Source organism: Perna viridis, chromosome 7 (genome assembly GCF_037379345.1).
Source record: "Perna viridis isolate PV_CMFRI_1.1 ecotype Kerala chromosome 7, ASM3737934v1, whole genome shotgun sequence".
Classification (NCBI taxonomy): Eukaryota; Metazoa; Mollusca; class Bivalvia; order Mytilida; family Mytilidae; genus Perna; species Perna viridis.
In genome coordinates, this window is record NC_142451.1 from 25,022,109 (window position 1) to 25,046,405 (window position 24,297).

The window sequence follows — 24,297 nt, forward strand, 5'->3', positions numbered from 1 at the left end:
TTTATTGATATTAATAAATGATTTATCAACACCTTAATAAATATTTATTAACATGTTAATAATTCATCCATTTATTGATATTAATAGATCATTTATGCACATGTTGATAAATATTTATTAACATGTTATTAAATATTTATCGATATCAATAAATGGGGAATGAATTCCACAACGGCTTGCCATACCTGTTGAAAGTTGTAATTAGCCTGGGGTAATAAAATTGTCACTTTCGCCACTTGAACCAATGTTGAGCCTACATCTCTTAATGTTTTTTTGTACTTTCGAAGATTTCAGGTGACGAAATGTGACTAGATTATTTTCGTCATTATGAAAAGTCTTTCGTCATTGGCGAAAATGACGAGCGCTAGAAAAATCACTGTCTTGTATATTAAGTACATATACAGATGCATTCATTTAATGTATTGCCATGTTGCTACAAGATTGAAGTCATCACTACAGAAGTTTTATGGTCGTCACTATGAACTCGTGGATCGGTACGGTGTATCCTACTCCAGCAGTGCTAGAAGTTGTCTGGCAAGCTGTTTTCTGACTTGGTGCCATTCAAGCATCTGACATGTTGAAAGCCACCGCAAATGTGAATAAGCTGTACGCGCGTTTACAATATTTTAAAATAAGTTTAACCTACCGGAAATCAAGCGATAAAAATCCTAAATCTTTGTTAAATACCTAGAAAACATTTGTTATGAAGACAGTTATCAAAGTGACCAGCCATTTTGAATTAGGTTACTAATTTTACGGGATACAATATATTTTTCACAAAAAGAACTTAAAGTTGGTAAAGGCAATTCGTTGGTTAATTTAATATGTTCGTTTCGCAAATTTTAAAATCCGTAATTTTATCAACCGGAATTACACATTCAGAAAGCTGAAAACCAAATATGAAACTCGATTAAACTGCTTCTTCAAAGGATTTCCAGGATTGCTGGATTTTCTCATCAGGTAGGTAATTTTTTTCTTCAGTTTATTCACCTTCTTCCGTGTAAGGATAAAGAAACTGTATAGAATGTTTTAAATGACAAAATATACTATAATTCTGTCGATTCCAGAAAACGTCGGAACGAGCGGTATGCAATATGGCGCTCGGAAGTAAGAGATTGGGGTAAGGAGGAACGGAATTCCAACCTCTTACATTGTAGGAGTACGGTGTATCCATCTGCACCATAAAAAACTGATTTGTTCAACGTGTCATAGTTTTCCTTTCCTCTTTCGTCTATCCGGACTTGACTTTTGTTATGACCAACTCGGCGGGTTTTCTAGAAAAGTAGTAGAGGACGCTTACCCTTCCGGTGCACCTGGTCCATGCTCACAGTTTTTAGTATAGTCCAAGTTGCTCATTTACTTTTTTTACTTTGTATGTATTACTTTAGTGACTTAATGTTCTTTGTTGTGTATGTCTGTTTTCCATGTCTGGTCTTTGTCCCTGGATTACATTCTTTTGATTTCCGTTAGAATCTTGGTTCCCTTGTCAGTTGATTACTCCGTAAAACCATGAATTGATACATATCCATATTAGGAATGTCTTGATATTTACTTCAACGTAACGGAACCTTACGTAGGCTGAATGTAAGTTTCATAGCTGGTTTTGTTCCTGTATTCTCTTTTACGGAATTGTAATTGTACGGAAATCTTTTTTTTTTTTTTTGAACTCCCATGTTTTATTATAGGCTCGAATTGTTCAGATCGGGTCTTCTTAATTTTTTGTTTGTTGATTGTAAATTTTTAGTTTCTTTGTATTTTGCAACTCGTTTTGTCTTATTTCTTTTTGTGTTACATGCACTGATTTTTTACACCCTTGTTTATACCTTAGGCTTTTCTATTTCGTTTCAATGGATTAATATTTCAGACAAAGTAAGTTTCGCCCCACCATATTTCTATTTCGTTTCATGGTTTTGCAGTACGTATAAGATTTTTGAGTTATCACCCCTGCATACACTAGTTGAGGAGATTGAAGATGCAAGGCTGCAAAATAAGTTTATGGTTAATTGACAGGTATGGGATATTTTATTTATTATTTGCACACTTTCTTTTGTCAATTCTTGGTGTTGGTGGTGGTGTGTTTTTTTTTAAAAGGAGGCACCTACCCTGGTCTGACAAAATATTGAGGTGGGGGGAGCTCTTTCTGATCTCGTTCACAGGGGCTTACTCCCACTATCAAATATGCAGCCCCACTATATACTAGTGGGGCTGCATATTTGATAGTGAGAGCAAGCCCGTGTGGATGGTTCAAAACCCTGACCCAGTTTCAGTCAATTTTTGATAGATCTACAAATGTACCTACATAGATGAAAATACAGACGCCCTTGCCAGAGAATCTAGATTTACATTGTATACTACATATACAGTACATAACATAGATGTATTTTAAATAAGACTATTGACAAAATTACAAACTTTTAATAAAATCATACATCATTTAAATTTCAGCTGAAAATGCGACTCATTTGTCAAAACATATACATTGTACATGTACCTTGTACCATAAATGTATATGCACTGAGGAGGAGAGTGAGTGCAATCCATTTTTAGATTCAATGTCTAAAGCTCTTTGGCTGTTCAGTGGATGGCATAATCAGAAAATAGCTTTGGACACTGAATCCTATAAGGGTTGGTGGTGGGTAGGAAGGTAAAATCACTGCTTTGCACTGCCTATCAATCTTTCTTTAAATATAAATGTACAACAGACTGAGAATGAATCTGTTACCATTTTATATCATAATGCTGTTGATGTACCTATGTTTGGTGAGCCTTTAGTTTCTCTTTGAGAAGAAACTACATTTCTACCACATATTTTTGTGTATAGAGATAATTTAGAGATCAATGGGTAATGGCAGTCCCACTGGGCAAATCATTGCCCATGGATATCCCAAATTATCTCTGTGTACAAGAGCCTGTTCATGTACATACAAAAGTATGTTTAAAAACAGGCTACTCAAGGAGTATACCATTTAACAATCTGATTCTCATGCAGTCTAATTAAAATTAGACCTTGTGTTTTTTTTAATTATTTTTTTATGTTCAGGAAAACAAGTAAAGATCGAAGTGGCTAATTTTAATTAAACTGATTCTCATACACAAGATTACACATTTCTGAGCATTAAAGTTCATAAACTAAAATTTACACCTACATGTAACTGAAAAGACTATTAAGTACCATGCTGTGTAAGAATTGGGCAATGGTTGGCACATCATAATTCTCAATTAGGTCTTTTTTTTCCCTCAAATATATTCAATACATCTTGTTAACAACCAAAAAGCTATTTAAATTCATGCTTAAGTATCTGTGACATAGAAATTTCTTTTTTCTAGAAAAGTAGTAGAGGACGCTTACCCTTCCGGTGCACCTGGTCCATGCTCACAGTTTTTAGTATAGTCCAAGTTGCTCATTTACTTTTTTTACTTTGTATGTATTACTTTAGTGACTTAATGTTCTTTGTTGTGTATGTCTGTTTTCCATGTCTGGTCTTTGTCCCTGGATTACATTCTTTTGATTTCCGTTAGAATCTTGGTTCCCTTGTCAGTTGATTACTCCGTAAAACCATGAATTGATACATATCCATATTAGGAATGTCTTGATATTTACTTCAACGTAACGGAACCTTACGTAGGCTGAATGTAAGTTTCATAGCTGGTTTTGTTCCTGTATTCTCTTTTACGGAATTGTAATTGTACGGAAATCTTTTTTTTTTTTGAACTCCCATGTTTTATTATAGGCTCGAATTGTTCAGATCGGGTCTTCTTAATTTTTTGTTTGTTGATTGTAAATTTTTAGTTTCTTTGTATTTTGCAACTCGTTTTGTCTTATTTCTTTTTGTGTTACATGCACTGATTTTTTACACCCTTGTTTATACCTTAGGCTTTTCTATTTCGTTTCAATGGATTAATATTTCAGACAAAGTAAGTTTCGCCCCACCATATTTCTATTTCGTTTCATGGTTTTGCAGTACGTATAAGATTTTTGAGTTATCACCCCTGCATACACTAGTTGAGGAGATTGAAGATGCAAGGCTGCAAAATAAGTTTATGGTTAATTGACAGGTATGGGATATTTTATTTATTATTTGCACACTTTCTTTTGTCAATTCTTGGTGTTGGTGGTGGTGTGTTTTTTTTTAAAAGGAGGCACCTACCCTGGTCTGACAAAATATTGAGGTGGGGGGAGCTCTTTCTGATCTCGTTCACAGGGGCTTACTCCCACTATCAAATATGCAGCCCCACTATATACTAGTGGGGCTGCATATTTGATAGTGAGAGCAAGCCCGTGTGGATGGTTCAAAACCCTGACCCAGTTTCAGTCAATTTTTGATAGATCTACAAATGTACCTACATAGATGAAAATACAGACGCCCTTGCCAGAGAATCTAGATTTACATTGTATACTACATATACAGTACATAACATAGATGTATTTTAAATAAGACTATTGACAAAATTACAAACTTTTAATAAAATCATACATCATTTAAATTTCAGCTGAAAATGCGACTCATTTGTCAAAACATATACATTGTACATGTACCTTGTACCATAAATGTATATGCACTGAGGAGGAGAGTGAGTGCAATCCATTTTTAGATTCAATGTCTAAAGCTCTTTGGCTGTTCAGTGGATGGCATAATCAGAAAATAGCTTTGGACACTGAATCCTATAAGGGTTGGTGGTGGGTAGGCAGGTAAAATCACTGCTTTGCACTGCCTATCAATCTTTCTTTAAATATAAATGTACAACAGACTGACAATGAATCTGTTACAATTTTATATCATAATGCTGTTGATGTACCTATGTTTGGTGAGCCTTTAGTTTCTCTTTGAGAAGAAACTACATTTCTACCACATATTTTTGTGTAGAGAGATAATTTAGAGGTCAATGGGTAATGGCAGTCCCACTGGACAAATCATTGCCCATGGATATCCCAAATTATCTCTTTGTACAAGAGCCTGTTCATGTACATACAAAAGTATGTTTAAAAACAGGCTACTCAAGGAGTATACCATTTAACAATCTGATTCTCATGCAGTCTAATTAAAATTAGACCTTGTGTTTTTTTTAATTATTTTTTTATGTTCAGGAAAACAAGTAAAGATCGAAGTGGCTAATTTTAATTAAACTGATTCTCATACACAAGATTACACATTTCTGAGCATTAAAGTTCATAAACTAAAATTTACACCTACATGTAACTGAAAAGACTATTAAGTACCATGCTGTGTAAGAATTGGGCAATGGTTGGCACATCATAATTCTCAATTAGGTCTTTTTTTTCCCTCAAATATATTCAATACATCTTGTTAACAACCAAAAAGCTATTTATATTCATGCTGAAGTATCTGTGACATAGATATTTCTTTACTGGTCATATAGGGGAAAAGTGTGGGAAAATTTCCTGTCTTTTTTCCATAGTGCAACTAAATTTGACCTCTCAATATCTTAAAAAGGCGAACTTTACACTTTGATGGTTATTTCTAGAGGGTATAAGGTATTAATACTTGGATAATGTAATAAAAACTCTGCATTTTTGTTCTTCATGTGCCACACAGTATTATTACTTTTAATTCATGACTTTCATCTACACAACTTTCTGGAACTTATAGTTTAGTATCATACAAATATATGTGACATGTATATGAATAGATTAGTAGTAAGGTTTTCAAATGTTGGATCAATGTTCTAGGATTTTTCAGAAATCGAGGTTTCGTCAGGAAAAATCCTTATAAAATCAACTTTCCCACATTCAATGACTGCTTTCTTAACAAAACATATCCTTACAACATATGAAGTTTTCAACTATTTATTTATTATTTAGTTATTTTAAATAGACCCAAAAAAAACATAGCAGCCATTCCTTATAATTTAATTTTAAAATCAGAATTCAAGGAGTAAATGATTGAAAAGGTTGATGATGCATAGTCATATAACAAAATTTGGTCTATGAAATGACGGACAAAATTTTTTATCCAATAAGAAAGATTTTACTTTTGAAATTAAATTATTTAAGAATTGGCAATATTAAAAATAATAGTGAAAAGAATTCTATCTTTGAGTGACACTCTTTGTTTCCTTTTTATCAAAATATAAAGCATCCAGTTAAGATTGAATGATAGTTGGGGTTTAACACCCAAGCAGCAATATTTCAGCTATATCCAGGCTATCCAGTGAAGAAGGAGTCCTCTTGTCATGCTTATACTGTAATGTACCTGACAATATACTGTAATGTACGTGGCAGTATACTGTAATGTACATGGCATTATGCTGTAATGTACATGGCATTATATTGTACCGTACATAGCATTAATATTTTTAAGTAATAGAAGTCAAACAATAATCTACACAAATGGGTAGATACACTTCAATTGTTTCAGGCTTAATATTTTGTGGAAATTTCATCTTATATCTCCATGTTCTTTCTTTGATTTCATATTGGCATATTATTAAGGGGGTAGACCTAGGATAAGGGACATAAATCATGAAATCAGTGATATGTTTGTATTATATCCAATTCAGTGTTAAGGGCAAAAGATATTTTTGTGTAAAAAATATCAATAAAAATGCCAAATATCTATTTCTACATGATAAAAGTACAATGTATTAAGAAACAAACATAAAATAAAAGATTTTGCATTGTTATACAGCATTTCAAGTACCCGAAAGTAAACAATTAAAAGCAGACCGGTCTTCGGTTTTCAATCTGTTCTACGTAGGAAATTCCGGTAAAGAAAAGGAAACTAGAACGAGACTTACAGACCCTATTAGATGCTTAGATAGGATTGATGTAAAATGCTGAATACAAAAGTTTGAATGATTTTTAAGAGTTGTGTCCCTTACCTTAGGTCTACCTCATTAAGTTAAAATTGGAATCCTAAAATAAACACTTTACAAGTTTTTATGTCATAGTTGAGTCATACTGTCATCACCAGATATTTGCTTCTATGTACATTACATGTACAAGGAGTTTTCAAAAAATGTGTATGAAAATAAAATTTTATGGGGTAGTTTTTCAATTAAAAATATAGAAGGCAAACTTTGAACAACAAAATAATTTGCCAGAATTTGTAATGATGACTGCTTTTGTATAAAAAATGTAGCCACTAGTTTTTGTGAATTGTTTCTTTCTATTGGTGTGAATTCCTTGTTAATTTTTATAAATTTCTGATTTTTTTGTTTTGAGTTATGGGACTTTATCCATTTAAAAAAAATGGGTAATCAATGTCCCTTGCAGTAATTTGGTTAATAGCTTGTTTATGTTGATGTAAGCTCCCTTTTAATTTTTTGTAAATTTCTGATTTTACAATTAAGAGTTATGGAACTTTGTTAAAAAAAAGGGGAGATTTCACAGTTCAGTGAATAACTCAGAAGTGGTTGTACCAATTTTCATGACACTTTGGAGAAGAATTTATTACTACTGATGTTACCTTCTTATTCAATTGTTATAAATTTTAAGTTATAAGCTCCCAGGTGACAGTCAGTAGATTCTGTTGAAGGGTAATGCATTAACCGAATCACTCCAACAGATTTACTGACTGTCTAAATAATCATAGATGGTTAGCGGAGCTTATAACATTTTTGTACCATTTTGCTACATTATGGGGAAATACATTAATCTTTGTATCAAACTGTATTTCTTAGAAATTTTTTGGAAATCATTCGGTGGTTACTAGGTAAAATCTATTTTGGCCTTGGCGTCCAGGTCATATGTACGAACTGGCCAGTGGCATGATTGAAATATCTTTGTCATGACATTCATGTCAAATTGTTTGAAAATGCTGTATTAGTCTCAGTATCATTCTCATTGTTGCGGGGATTTTCCTTTTATGGTCATTTGCATATTGTTCATTCAAATGTTTTTATCAATGGCGAATAGATTTTCTATGTATCATCCTCATTTGCTGCTTCGCTTATTTGGATGAATGGTTTTATCCAGTCATGAGTGGTCAACACAACATAAAACCGAACAATTTTCAATTTCCTTTTTTGAATATTTGAACTTTATTTATAAAAAAAGGGGGATTTCTCATAATTTTGGTGCCAGCTGCTCCGTTGGTGCTATATCTATTTTGCCAAATTTATTTTGGACTTGACTTGATTATGAATCAGATTAGTGTTTGGTAATTTTGTTGTTACCCTTATTTGGATAATAGCATGTAAATGCTTTGAGCAATTTTCATGAATATTTGTAAAGTTGAATTTTTAACTGAGTTGCAATGATGTTGAACAGGCTATTGTTTTGGAGATTTTGCATTTGGTACTGTTCAGATATTGTTATATTCCAGGTATTAAAAGTGAGGTCCCTATTGATTTTGGGGAAATTTAATTGAAGGTCAAGGTCACAACAGCCTAAAAACTTAATTTTTTTTCTGTAAAATTGAGGTTTCCAGATGTGGGGATTTTTGATTCGTTGAAAAACATGGTTGCCGTTACTAAAAATAGAACAGAGAGGTCAAACAGTAGATTTTTTATTATATTTCCAAAACTGGTTTAGCCAAACTCTTTCAGTTGCTGAAATGATCCTTATTATAAGGCCTTCAAAAGTCCACAGGGATCAAAGTTGTCAGGCGACTCCTTGTAAGAGTTATTGCCCTTGAAAGGTGAAAAATTATTATTTTTTTTTTTACAGTTTCTGCCAATATCTTGAAACCTATAATAGATAGAAAGAAACTTTCACTTGCTGAAATGATCCTTAAGATAAGTCCTACCAAAGTCTTCTTGAGTTAAAATTGTTGGACATCTCCTTGTTAAATTTATTACCCTTGAAAGACAAATTTTAACCAAGTGAGCAATTCAGGCTTCATGTTTTAATATATATTTTATGTCAAATATTTAAACACAAAAATAATTCAGTGCTACATTTTGTGTCCATATTTGCCTCAAACATACAGGGTTTGAACTTTATTGGCATATCTAACTGTACCCTGTGAAGCATTTAATTGAATTTCAATTTCTTCATACATGTAGCTACCTCAAGGGAGGGTGACCTCCAACACAGCTATGAATCTAGGTCAGTCACCCTGAGTCTTGTTTACATTTGTACATATTCATCTTATTACTTACAAGGTATGTACAACAAATGTACCCTAGGTTTGTCTGCTCTTTGTCATCTTCATCTTGAGTCAATTTCCCTTTTATGTAAGTAATACTAAGATTTAGTTTTATCATATAGATAATAGTGAATAACAAATGTTCTCTGTGTAATTACTTTTAGACTCTCTCCCATTAAAATGTCACAACTCATTTCTCTTGTGACCTTATTTGATGCCACTTATAATTAAGAATGTAATTGTTAATTTGTAGATATCAGAGAACAAAACAAGAAATATTTAAAAAAAAAAAAAAAAAGAAAAGATTTAGTACATCACTGCATATTTTAATAAATTTCGGACATTCTATTGTATCTACACTGTATACTTGAAAAAAAAGAAGAAAAACCGTGTACAAAAGGAATTATTATATCCCCACTTTAAGTAAGGTTAGGGTATATAGTGATAGGGATGTCGTTCCTTCCTTCCATACTTCTTCCTGTTAAACAATGGGGTACTGTTAACCATTACTTCTCATACACCACTGATTGGAATTTAATGAAACTTTTGACAGAATCTTATTTCATATTACCATTGTATACCTCCTATTTTAGATTTTGATCACAGTCAATTTAGAGGTGAAAAGTTACATGTTATCAAATGGGGGAGTTGAGGGTATCAAGTTAATGAGCATTGCTTACATTTTTTATACCCTGCTAACGAAGTGGTAAGATATTACATATACAAAAATGTATGTGATACCCTCCAAAAAGTTTTGTGCTTGTTGGTTCATCCGTCTATCTGTTCCCTAACAGTTTTCAGTTGATAATCTAAATTAAAAAGATATTGAAGGATTTTTTTTAACTTTGTATAGTTATTAAGTATAATAAAATATAGATTTAGTTCAGTTTTTAGTTTGATCCGATTTTTTACACAAAAGCTTTGTCCATTTTAAGTTGCTTTTTACTCCCAAAATATTTTGAAATGTGGTGGGTTATCATTTATTGTACCATTAGATGCCCTGATGTTCTAGTTCAAATGATGAATTATTTTGGATTTTAGATAATTTGTAATAGTAACTCCTACTATGGAAGTTATTGTCCTGTAAAAATGTAACTGATCTTTTGAAACTCTTAAGCTACCTATACTACCTGTACCTTGTACATTACAGTCAATTGAAATTAAATTTCTACGCACAGTGCTTGCCTTTAGCCACTAGCCTGAAGCCCAGGGCTAGTAAAAATTGATTCAGGCTAGTGATATGATGTGTACTTTTCTTTTTTTGGGTTAGTTGAATACTATACGAAAGGACTGTACGAATTTAATGGTTACATTTACACAGTGTCAGAAACAAATACTGTGTCGAATAAGTTATGGACTTTAATAATAAGAGGTATTCAGCTCAATAAAAGGGACAGAGCATCAGTGACACCCTGTACATGTATATGTATATATAAAATGTCTCCAAATTGTTCTGTTGAAAATAATATACTCAATTCAGAAGTGATTGTTTGAACTTTTAAAGCTGGCTTAGAGCAAATGTTATTTGAAGTCACATATACATGTATTCCTGTTGGCTAAAACATCTAAAATGACACATCATTAACAACACGGCATCGCATCATCAATAAAGTCATTATATGAGTACAATTAGCTCTGTTCAAATAAGTAATAGCTTAAAACTATAATTACATACAATATACATTTTGCACTTCTGTCTTTAGTTCGAAAGGTTTCTTCCATGCTGTTTTTTTTATCTGTCAGAGTATATAATCCTATCTTTTACTTTCACTTTGTGTGAAATGCTGTGGAAGATCGGTGGTCACTAAATTTTTATCATGATTTGAGATTTTTCTTTCAGCCTTTTTCCCAAATAAATATGAGAGGTAGACCAAGTTTGCTCTAACCAGAAATCTTGTATAATATTGCATGAAAGGTCACGTTTTCCCATAGAACTCAACTAGAAACCATTTTTTTCATGTTTCAGGTAACCTTAGCAACCCTTATTATTTGTGCATACCCTCAATTTTTGTTGGCCATTTTTTGACTAAAGTCTGAATGTGTCACAAAACAAACCAGTCAGAAACTATTACCTACATGTAGCTAATGACCCTAGTTCTTTAGAGCATATTACTGGAAAGATGTATTTTTGTCTTTGCCTTTGAAGATCACTTGTCTAATGTGACCAGGATAATTTGCTCTCCATTTGAAGGTTACAGATTTCTCTGTATTTTGAGCATTACTCACATATTGCATCTTTGGAAATGAATTACAGTATACAATGACCTTATGCTTTGGTAAATAATTTGTCTTTTGGAGGCATCGATTCTTTATGACAGATTTATTCTATCGTTATTTCTGATGGATACTAGAAGATGACTTCATTGTATAAATATTTGATGGCTGTGTTTGTTATCATCTTGAGATGATTCGATGTCACTATCCATTGTAACGGATATGTTTGATTGTTATTATGAATGACCGATTAGTCTTGTGACAAATTGTTAAGTGATTTTATGTAGATTTGTATACCATTGAAGGAGTATACTCCATTACTGGAAACTTACACTGACTGGTTTTATTAAATGTGTGTGAACCACTGTGCTGTTTTAGTGTCTTTAGAATACAACTTTTAAGGAATATTAAGAATAAATAAAAAAATACAACAAAGGTAAGACATGAATTAATATAATTTTTATGGGATGTACATGTATGGTATCATTTTTTTAAATGCTGGTCATTCAAGAAATCATCAAATGAATTCCTACTGAATTTGATGGAAATTTCAGAACAGCATTTACTTGATATGTTTACAAAAATATAATAAAAAATTCTTAAATTAAAATTGCTAAAAACAAGAAATTAAGAATTATACAAACATCCCATAACTCACTGTATGGTAATTAAATAAGTTATTTTATTTCTTTTAAAATCCTGAGTGAAGTTACATACAAACTCATTTTAATGGGATGTTTTTCTTATGTAACTAGTAGAGATGTCAGCAAGTAATTGATTACTGGATTATAACTTAAGTTTTTTAAGTACAGGTCTATGGTGTTATGCATAGACTACCAACATGATACTCCTGTTATAAGCTTACTTATAGGATGTTGTTTACAATAATTAAGAGCATAATAGTACAAGTAATTTTGAATATATTTTACAAAGAGTACTTTAAAAGAATTATTCAGTAAAACCAATGAGTACTTAAATACCAATTCCTGAGTTGTTAAGAGGATAGTCCAGATAATTATGCTGTCTTAGGAGGCTATTTTTGATTTGATTTTGCTTGATATCCTCAATGAGGCATACCGTAACCGTCAGGATTTTAAAAAATGCCACATCGAACATCATGATTATCTTGATCAAAACCCTGGAAATTTTTACATCTTTGTAATGCAACTGTCTGCTGGGTAAATGTACAAATGTACTTGAATGTAATGCACCTGTTGGTTGGGTACATATAGTACTGGATACATGCATAGTTATTTGTGTCAACTTTGGGATGCAGTATGTTTTAGAAAGTACTTTTAGGAATTGTGTAAGTACAAAAAATATAATTAAAACCAGATTCGAAATGTTATCAAAGTTGCTTCTTTTGGATAAAAAATTCTAATTATGTAATCATTATAAGCTTCTGATTGGCTTCAGATGAGTGAAGTTATTCTGAGACAACTATTGTTGTGACTGAGAAACTCTATCGATCTGACTTATTTTCTTAGTAATTAGATAAATTAATAATAACATATTACAACAGAGAATTACAGTGCAGACGTGATCAATCCTGTTAGCTCATTTTATCTTGGAATTGTCCAGGGTATAAGAGGATAGGTTGAGGGCATTCATGTGTATAATACAGCAGGTGTTGAAAAAAAATGAACCATTGTGAAATGATTTAACACTGAGATCAGATTCAAATATTTGTCTTATCTCTTCTTATTTTGGTTGATGGTCTTCAGGGGTACTTTGGAATGGGTTGGTGATATTCTACCTTGGTAGGCTCTTTGGTTTTTGAATTCTTGCATTTTTGGGCCAGATAAGGTCTATTTATCTTGATCATGGAGTTCCAAATGTGTCTAAGAAACATTATATCACATGTTGTAAAATAGTTTAGCAGAGAATTATTGGTTAATTAGGTCAATAGAAGTTGGTGGTGTTAAGGTGGTAGAATATGTATAACCATTCATTGGTGTGTCTGAAATTCAGAAACTTACTTTATTTAAATTCATGGTTTTACTTGCTTTATTTTCAGTCAAACAAAGTCAATTGTGATTATAATGTTCATTTAATCTTGCTGCTGTTCAAGATATTTTGTGATGAAGTAATTTTTTGAAGTAGCAATATACATCCTTTCTGGTCAGATGAACAAATTTACTGTCATCTTATTGACCAAATTTTGTTATGACTGTAATGTCATTAACCTTATTTTTTATTTTTACCCCTTTAATGTTGAAGTTTAAATTTAATTATGAGGAATGAATGCCATATTTATTCTGTTTGTTTGAAAATAGTCACAAAACCTGAAATGGACACTTGTAAATTATCTGCTTCATAGGTTATTTAGTATATGTGAGTGTGTGCATCACAGCATTGAAGTTATTTCCTCATAGACAACAAAAATATAACCATCCATTGTTAAATTGATAGGAAATGTTCATACCGTGGTTGTATATTGTAGGTTTATCATAAATCAGGGACTTTCATGCTACAAAACAGTCTAAGAGTTTTCATGCAGACTAAACATTGATCATAAATCATCATCTATAGGCGGTAATAAGGATATTGGGAACCATTCAAACAAAATTCTTGTTCGTAACTCATCATCTAGGTGGTGATCTGGGTATTGGTTAGAAGATACTCAGTGATGAACCTTAGTTTTGGGACTTATTTAATTTAAATGTACATTCTGTATAATGGTTCATTTGAGTATTAGAGATCAGATAAAATCATTGATCTTAGTCTGTCTTATCCTCATTGTTGTGTCTGGGAGATTCAAGAATATACTTACCATATAAATCTGGGGCTCCATACAGGTCCGGGTGTCAAAGGATAGGCCTGCAGCAGCGCTAAGCTTGTCGTAAAAGGCAACTAAATAGTGCACAGAAGCCTAGCCGGGGGCTAGGCGCTCTGCCCACAGAGCAACTGGGATGTGTGCCCCAGGTGGTGGAATGGGGTACCCCTGGCGTGTTACATGCTGGGGTAGTCAGGCTGTAATTTGGAAACCTGACCGCAAACCATAGTGGTGCACTGTGTTGGGAAAGTTGCCACGTTCCGGGCACGTAAAAGAACCCTGCTGTGGTATTCGATAGGAGTAGGAACCTTTGCGCTCCACCACAGGAGGCTAAATTGCTTGACCCTACCCATCCCTCCCTTTTGTCTTGTGGCAATCAAAATTTGTTGACCCTATCATCCTTGTGTCCCGTCCCATTTTTCATTTCATGTTCATTTTATCATCCATTTCATGTTCATTGTCTGAATATAGCTGAAATATTGCTGCTTTGACATTAAACCCCAACAATCAATCAATCAATATCAATCTGGGAGTCATTAATCTGGGTCATTTTAAGGATATGTAGTATATGTGCTTATCTTATCTTGCCGGCATTCAATGGAGCTTGAGTAAAGGAAAGAGAGAATGTCTTATAAATGAAGAAAATGAAAGACCAGACATATTCATTGATCTCAACTCTTTTTTATTGGGGTTCTACCCATCAGGGACGAAATGAAAAAGTAATCTGGTTTACACAAAAGAAACCAGGAACAACAGTTCAAAGCATTATATTGTGCAAAGGAGAATTGCCGTTCTGCAGGAATCATTGTAACATCTGATTAATACTCAGTATGTATTGTTGTTTGGAGAGTAAATGATAGCATTTGATTGATTTGAAACAAGATGAGGTTGACTTTATAGCAGGTTCATTGAAATTTGTTTCTTTGTGATGTTTTAAGGTCTGCAATCCAATTTAGATATAACTTTAAAGCTGAGAATTCAGAGAAAATTTCACTTTTTCTAATATACATTTTGTACAGATACATTAACAAAGGATTACTTGATGTCATCTATCTTTGGATGGTATAAGTATATTTACATGTATAAATATACATTAAGTACTCACTTGAAAGATGAAAGTTTTATTATACTCTTGTGTTTATGAAAAAATGTATTTTGTAACTTTCACTCGTTAGAGTGGCGGCTATATTGCAACCATCTTGACCATCTATTAGTCTGTATGTCTGTAAGACACACTATTATAGAACAGATTCTAAGCTTCTATTGAAGATAATGCTTCAGTATTTGGTATATTGCTTTTGCATGATGACTTGTACTGTATTTCCCTCTCTATGGTTAGATTGAAAGGAATGAGTGGGGGTATTCTTAGCATGACATAGTGTGCAAGAACTTATTTTGGTTTGCTAATGTATTTCTCCAGTGAAAGAGATTTCTTGATTGTTTTATGTGTTACATTTTTAAAGTTGTTTTTTACCAAAGAAAGCATAAAGGAGCATAAAAAAGTATGAAAACTAAGACAAAGTCACTTACAATGATTGATAGATGTAGTACTTGTTAGTATACTATATATAGCTAGCTCATTTGTCAAGGGAATAAGAAGTTTATGAACCAGGAACCAGAAAGCTGCATTACATGCATGTACCATGTCATTGATATTTACTTATGAATAACTTCATCCTGTATTGCACCCCAGGCAGGTCCATTTGAGTATTAGAGATCAGATAAAATCATTGATCTTAGTCTGTCTTATCCTCATTGTTGTGTCTGGGAGATTCAAGAATATACTTACCATATAAATACAGGTCTGGGTGTCAAAAGAATAGGCCCGCAGTAGCGCTAAGCTTGTCGTAAAAGGCAACTAAACAGTGCTCAGAACTCTAGCTGGGGGCTAGGGAGCTCTGCCCACAGAGCAACTGGGTTATGTGCCCCAGGTGGTGGAATGTGGTACCCCTGGCGTGTTACATACTGGGGTCGTCAGGCTATAATACAGAAAGCCTGACCGCAAACCGTAGTTGTGCACCGTGTTTGGAAAGTTGTCATGTTCCTGGCACATTAAAGAACCCTGCTGTGGTATTCTATAGGAGTAGGAACCTTTCTGCTCCGCCACAGGAGGCTAAATTGCCCGACTGTACCCATCCCTCCCTTTTTCTAGTGGCAATCAAATTTTGTCGACCCTATTATCTTTGTGTCCCATCCCTTTTTTCAATTCATCATCAACATCATTTCATGTTCATTTTATCATCCATTTCATATTCATCGCCTGAATATAGCTGAAATATTGCTGCCTGGGCATTAAACCCCAACAATCAATCAATCAATCATCCTGTATTGCTGAAATTGTGACACTGTGTTGACAGACTTAACAGAAAAAAATGAAACATGTTTAAACCAAATCTTGGAAAAACCAGAAAACTATGTAAACTAGTCATCTTATAACATCTCAGTTTGTTTGAACCTTTAAGTACCATTCTGTGTAAAAATCGGGCAATGAGTGGTACATCATTTTTCTCAATTTGGTCTTTTTTGCCTCAAACATACATCAAGAAAACAACTGAAAAGCTATTTAAATTTATCCTGAAGCATTGGCGACTTAGATATTTTTTGACTGCTTTTATAAAGAAAAAGTTCAGGAAAATTTTCCTGCCATTTTTCCAAAGTGCATTTTAACTAAATTTGACTTATCAATATCTTAAAAAGGCAAACTTTAAAAACACTTTGACAGTAATTTCTTGAGGTTATGAGGTATGAATACTTGGATTATGCAATAAAATCTCTGTGTTTTTTTTCTTCTTGCGCCACACCTAGCCAAATCGACAGACAACAAAGTGCCACACATTTTGCCTGATTCTTACTTCAGGCATTGCATCATTGTCATGCGTTATTAAATCTATTAATTCATCCAACTATAAAGTCTATTGATATCACTTGCAATGTGACTTGACAATTTGTAAGTGAATGTTGAGTTTCTGTTTTTAAATTTGTGAAATACATCTAATAGAATGCATAATATGTCTCTTGTCAAATATGCAACAATAGGGTATTATCGAAAAATGCAGTCTTTATGTGTTAAGTAACTTGGCAAAATGGAAGGATTTCATGTCTTGCACCCAGTACACATACAGGCTGTATCTTTCAACAATACCCTAATATTGTTTTTTTTTCCTGCATTATAAAAGTGGTAGAATTGATTTATAATATTTGCAGAATTTTTTTTTAAATTATAATTCATCTCTATAGCTTTAGTGTTCTGTCAATTATATTTTGTTATTTCGAATGCATAGAATTTGTGTACAGGTGCAAAAATACAGTATTGCTGCATTTGATGCCTTGTATTTGCACTGGAAGACAAGGATTTTATATTGAGACCACATAACACTATTCTATTCTATTCCCACAAAGCTTCTTTTCAATGATATGTTTGGTAGAAAATACTATAGAAGTAGAATATTATACCCCCACTCAAGGAGTGTGTGGTATATTGGAGTGGAGTTGTCCATGTATCAATTTGTTGGTCATTCTTTCTGTCAATCCATCCAAGTTTCATCATAATTACACCCACTTCCTATGGACCCTATAGATGGTTTTATTTCAAATTTGTGATGCTTTTCAAATGAAAAATGTCAGGTCCTCCTTCAAAAGGTTCTCTGAGACTTCTCTTTCATATTCTCGTAAATATATTAATATAATAATATTACTTTAACATTCTAAAATAATGAAACTCTTCCTTATGGCTTGTATATAATACATAGACTTATATGATATTTTAACGGTGTTCCTAATAAATTATTCTATCAAATAATAAAATCATTCAAACTGAGCATCAAATTTCTCAAAATCAATATAATTTTCAATATATAATGAATCTTACATATTGTCAATAGACTCCAATACAAATTGTACCCAACATCCTGATAACGTCATAAAACTGATAAGTATCTTACCCAATGATGTGAAACAGAGCTTGATGAAATGTTCTGAGTTATATTATGAAATCTGTTTTCAGAGTAGCCAAATAGTGTATTGATATGTCATTCTATTAGATACAGTCTAATATTACATATGATATTACAGTCTTCTTTGTTCATTGGTTATTATGATCATGTGATACCAAGGATATTCTACATACATGAAGCCTTGTTTCAGTTTTTAAATATTGACACCATGTTTCTATTTATATGTATATTGATGCTATACTTCTAAATTTAGATCCGGATATAAACTGTTCCGTTCTGTAATTACTCTCAGCCAATCATGTCGGAAAATTACAACACTCAATAATAGGTATCAGTCTTGTATTGCATATTCCTGAGCATGTACGTCAAAACATTGAGACTTAAAAAAAAAAAAAGTATGCTTTCTTTTTGCCTTTTCCTGTTTTTGTTTTATTGCAAATGATTATCATTTTTCATACAGGGTTAATGTCAAGCTATGACACAAAAAAATTGTTTTTGATGAAAAAACAGTATTTTCATGAAAAATAATGCTTAAGAAAAGAGGTCTATTTCATGAACTAAAAAAAAGTGAAAGTAGAAATCTATTTTTAGTTAATAAAAATTAATTTTGGAAAAACATGGTCAAATGTTAAATTGAAGCTCCTAAGTGTCTATTTTTTAAAAAATCATGAAAATTTAAGGTTTACTATAGAAGCCTATCTGGCAAAGACTTTGTCCTCGGTCAATTTAATCTGAACAGGTCCATATATAATGTATTGACTTCGTTAAAAGTCCATAATTGATGAATATGTACCCATTACACATCTCACTTTTATAATATCCCCGACCTCAACCCCAACCTCTAATATTTTCATATTGTAATAGGACCACAACAAAAACTGCAGTCAGATAATGATATCATGCTGTCCTTTTTGGCATCATTGTTGAATTTGTTGTGGTTATCCTCAGTAGAGGTTCATTTCTGGACAATATTTTGAGTAATAAATGTCTTGATCTTTATGAAACTATACCACAAAAGAAAGCGTTGGATTGATTTTATGGGTTGTGACTTGAACTATTTATGAATAGGGGGCCAAAAAGAGAATGGGGAAAAACAAACATTTTTGTTACTTCAGGGTTCAACCTCTAGGGAGGTATCATGCTATGCGTTGGGAAGCCTTTTACATGTCATAGTATGGGATTGGATTTCAGAATGAAGCATCATCAACTGTCAATTTGACAACTTTTTTTTTTTTAATTTTGACTTAATGGTAACTTGAATTGGGAGCGGGAATACCCTTTTGTGAGCTTTGTGCACATTTTTTCCAGTTTAAATAATCCTTTTTCTCCTTACAATTGTAGGAAATTTCATGACTTACCAGTACCTATTTAGTACCTTTGTGGAGTCGATTGGTATAGTGGATTACATTATTTTACATCATACATGTATAATATTACATAAGACTAAATTGACTAGACAAGTGATATTTACTTTGCTATTATTGTCTTTATTGTGAAACAGTTACATTAAAATGATGCCATTCATATTTCTGTCTTCCCACAGGACATATAAAAATCTGTAACACATTTAGCAATTTTTTTATGGAAAGACATGTATGTGTTGATGGATGGATGCACACTCATGTTTGCCACTCTTGTTGCTTTAGAATGGTATTAACAACTGCAAAAATTAAGAAATGTAGTATAATAAACTGTTTGTTGATAAGTATTTTATTCTGTTTAAAAACTTTAATGGGCTTAGAAGGTATATGGCTATTTTATATATAAATTGAATATTTAAAAAAGAATCATACTTATTTAAGGAGATAGACATAGAGTATGGGACATAACACTTGTGAAACAGTGAAATGTTTGTATTATATTCAATTTCACCAAAGCCTATTACAGTACCTGAACCAATCCATGCAAAAAAAATTGCAATTGGTCATCGATCACCGATCAGTTTCTGGTCAGTCATCCATCCATCAAACTGATCCGTTGAACCGGTGATTTTCATCACGTGACCACAGAGAGGTCACTGTATTTTACGTTTATTTTTGTTTTCATTGTCAATTTTACACATATTTACATAATGTAATAGATTTAAACATCAATTCATACTTTTATTTTACATTTCTTTTAATTTCAAACAGATCTTAAATTATTTTACATAACAAAACTGGGATCAGATCGGTCACCATTCATCGGTCATCGATCCGTCAGCGATCAATCAGTCAATGGTCATCGATCCATCAAATCGTTGCGCAGATCGGTTCAGGGACTGTAAGCTTTTATTGAAACATAATGAAATCAGTCCAGTTTACTTTGATGCTTACATGAGATTGATGTAAAATGCTGAATACAATGTTTTGATTTGTAAGAGTTTTGTCCCTTACCTTAAGTGAAAAAGTGATAACATAATTTGCTAATTTGTAATAAAGTCAGTTGACTGCAATACACTTAGATAGGTAATTGAATTGAAATTATGCATTGTCAGTATTTTCTATTGATTTATCATACAGTGAAACCTGTCTAAACCAAACCCTGCATTAACCAAAAACCTGCCAAAACCAGATACATTTCCTTCCCTAGCAGCTTAAATGTATTTTGAACCTTGTTAAAACAAAAAAAAGGGTCTGAACTGAATAAACTGAACAGTCCACAAGGGGTTCAGTTTGGACAGGTTTCAATATATAGCAGCACACCCTGTAGACCCATTAAAATTTGAGCATTGTTTTATACCAATCCAAAGCATTATTCGTCCGGAATTCTCTCTTGTATAGAGTAATATGTATCAGGAAAACTTTGATATTTGAGAAGATGTCAATATTCATAGAGATTAATCAGGCATTTGAGTACATGTTGTTTAATGGAGCTTACCATGTTATAACAGAGTACACTTATGTACTTTTACATGCTAGATCAACTGAAACTCTGTAAATGTTATTTGAAACATTTCCTTCATTACGAAATGTTGTGACATTTAAACATAAAATCACCTTTGTATGTATCGTTACAGGTGATAAACGAGTTTGGGTAATAGGGCTGATGAAGTTACAGGTAGGTAAGTTATGAAAAATAGATAATAATGATTATGTTCTATTTATTTATATTCTTAATGTGGTTGCCACAATATTTTGTGATCAGGCCTGCTGCTGTAGAAATTTGAATAGACAAAAAAAATGATAAAACCAGTTTCTTATTGTTTACCACTGACTGGCCATTTATATGACTATTACATTGGAATGCATTATAGGACAGCCAATAGTGGTGGATCAAGGGGTCAGATACAACCCCCCCCTCCACCTCCTTCCTCTTTTTGTTGGAAATTTTTTTTAGTTTTGTGCAAAGTTTTGCAAAATTGAGCAAATATTAGATTTGAACCCCCTCCCCCTTTTCAAATCTCTTCATCATCCCAAGCTAATGACTAGTAATATATATATATATATCGTCTAAATAATAGTCAACAATCACTCTTACGGGGTGATGGATCGTTAAAAACGATGCGAAACATAACAATAAATAAAATAAACATCTAAATATGTTTAACATCACCAGAAGATGGTAAAATTTAAATTGAATATTTCGGATAACAGATATCCTTCCTCAGCATAATGGTGATGTTAAACATATTTAGACGTTTATATATATATATATATATATGTGTGTGTTTTACTGGAATTGTCACAACCTAAGTATATAGTGTTCATATGCTTTTCATATGGTAGACTCCATAGATAACCTAAGGTATTGGAAAAAGTTCTTTTAGTAAAGAATAAGTCCTGGAGACACACATTTATTATTGATTAACTATATGTTGTTATTTTAGACCTCACTTTTTTGGTCTCAGTGAATTATGGTTGAATTATGTCATAGATGCAATTATGTAGCAGATGCTCATACAAGTTACAGTCACAGCAAAGACTTAAAAACTGAAAGTTACTGATTCTGCCAAGCACACCGTATTTAGGAGATAGAGTGATGACTTGTTGGTTCAGAGTCAGAATCATGTCTCCTTGTGGGGTGACAGGTGTACCTTAAGGCCATTGCTTCTGTTGCTTCACATTAAAAATCTGGCTCCGTGTGTCAGACTAGTACAAAGCAGGGTGTGTTATATTGATTCAACTTTTCTCCTCCTCATGCTAAACTACAATCAATTGTTTCTCCTCCTCACGCAAAACTACAATCAATTGTTTCTCCTCCTCACACTAAACTACAATCAATTGTTAAGTGTTGAACAGTTTTCTACACTTGCTTTCTCCTGTTGATATTATTCAGTATGAAAATATTTGTTTGGGGGGAAGGAAACATTGTATAAATGTTTGTACATTTGTGTAATTTGTAATCAGTTTCTTTACTTCTTTTTTAAGAATGAACTCAGCCTTTCTTAACTGATTTTAGGTGTGTACAGTATTAAAATTGCACAGTGGCAAAATTTAAAAGGGAGAGGGTTTTGATCACGCCAAAGTTCTTTATTCCATCCGCAGTGTTTGCACCTGTCCCAAGTCAAGAATTTCTGGTCTCTGTTTCATTTCCACTTTCAGTTTACTTTTATGTTGCTGGAGTCTATAAGAGTAACTCTTTTTTTGCTATACCAGTGTATTGTGTTATTTTTTGGTCAGCTACAGCCTACCGAGTGGTGTGAGGGTTACCTTTCATTGAAGACCCATAGGTGGCCTTGAGCCGACATTTTTCATCCTGGTGGGGTTGTTGTCTCTTTTTGACATATTCATCATAACCAATTTAATTATATTCAGTATGAAAGTATTTATTATTGGGAAAGTCCCTTTAAAATATAAAGAAACAAAATGATGAACATGAACTTATGTGAAGATGTAGAGAGTTTCAACTGAGTTTTAGCACTATTTACCAATTAAGGTATGTGGAAATGCTTATAAAACATAAGCATGCTTTGTAAAAATAGAAATAAAATGATGAAATACTGAATTAGGCAACTTTCTAACTAAAACCTCTAGTGGATGATAAGCTATTTATCCATTGGGATATCTCATAGTGATGAATAATAGAATAACTAATTGGAATGAGTGAATAACCAAAATATGGTCATCAGAAGAATACCTAGTTGTAATGAGTATGTGGAGCTTGTTTCGCTCACAAGTTGAATCGTACTGCGTTCTTTGTACGAGTGATCATATTTTGGTTATTCACGATAATCAATTGATTGTCCTGTTTATTACATAAATTGCCTCAATTATTCATCGCTATTTTCAACATAAATTTCAAATTTAGTAAACTTTGTGTTGTGATGTTTTGGAGGGAGAAAGCCTGAGAATGAAATTACAGAATTTATTTAACACTGTAAAATAAAGAAAATTTTTACACTTGGATCATTCGGTAAATCGCTGCTATTTTTATTATTAAATGGGGTATCTTATAGTAATGATATGATATTAATGTATGAAAAAAGGTGGTGCTAAGACAAGGATACATGTTGATAAACATGATGGGGAAAAATGCTGTTGCAAAAATAACAGAATGAAAATCATACATTTTATATTCATTTCCTTAGCTGTAAATAATCCAAACTGCTAATCTCTATATAAGGAACTGCTGATGAGATATCAGACTGAGGATGTGTGAGATTGTTTTCTCAGATTGGGAAGTGTTTTGTTTCTAATACCATAAAACAACAAGAAAATCAATCTGCAATTTGACCAAATAACAGTGAAATCTGTCTAAACTTAACCCCTTTTGGACTTTAAAATTGGTTTGGTATAGACAGGTGTTTTGTTTATGAAGGTTCAAAATACATTTAAACTGATCAGAAAGGGACTTTAAAAAGTGTCTGGTTTAAAAAGGTTTTTAGAATATTAGGTGTTTTGTTAAGACAGGTTTAACTGAGCAGCCCTATATTCAGTGTTTTATACTGGTCTTTGTATTACAGATGTTTTGAGTCAGAACAATTCGGTCACATCAAATACATATTTTTTTTAGTGGAAATGACTGAAAAAGGATATTCATCATAAAATGTATACGTATAAATTAGATCTTTAATCATCCATAAACATCCATTTAAAACAATTAGTAATTGAGATGAATAATAATTTCTCATTATTGTAATGTCCTTGTCATTTTCCTATTTTGACTGGTAGTGCAGTCAGTTTTAGAATTTTAGGCCAAATAAAAAAAAATGTGTGTTTATGGTTTCCCTTCCTTTCCTGAACACTTTTGCTGGAAGCCAGAAGCAAAAAAAATGGTGTGAAAAGGAAATCCACTTGTCTACCCTATTTGTTTGAGGTATGAAACCCTAAACACATATTTTTCATTTTGGTGTCTATTTATGATATACTCTTCACACCATATA

The 24,297-nt window shown here is 32.6% G+C and overlaps 1 protein-coding gene across 7 annotated transcripts in view; it reads left to right on the forward strand.

Moving 5' to 3' along the window:
• The first annotated feature begins 882 nt into the window (after positions 1-882).
• LOC148611959 (uncharacterized) overlaps positions 883-24,297 on the forward strand; it is a 64,443-nt gene continuing 41,028 nt past the window's right edge. The window contains exons 1-2 of one of the 7 annotated variants that reach the window (XM_088593000.1): positions 883-960; positions 20,992-21,032. The gene's annotated coding sequence lies outside the window, so the exon portion shown is untranslated. Of the gene's footprint in view, positions 961-3,946; positions 4,057-11,380; positions 11,701-12,548; positions 12,571-20,991; positions 21,037-24,297 lie in introns of those variants that run through there. The other 6 variants (XM_088593002.1, XM_088592998.1, XM_088593001.1 and 3 more) reach the window with 6 other exon arrangements.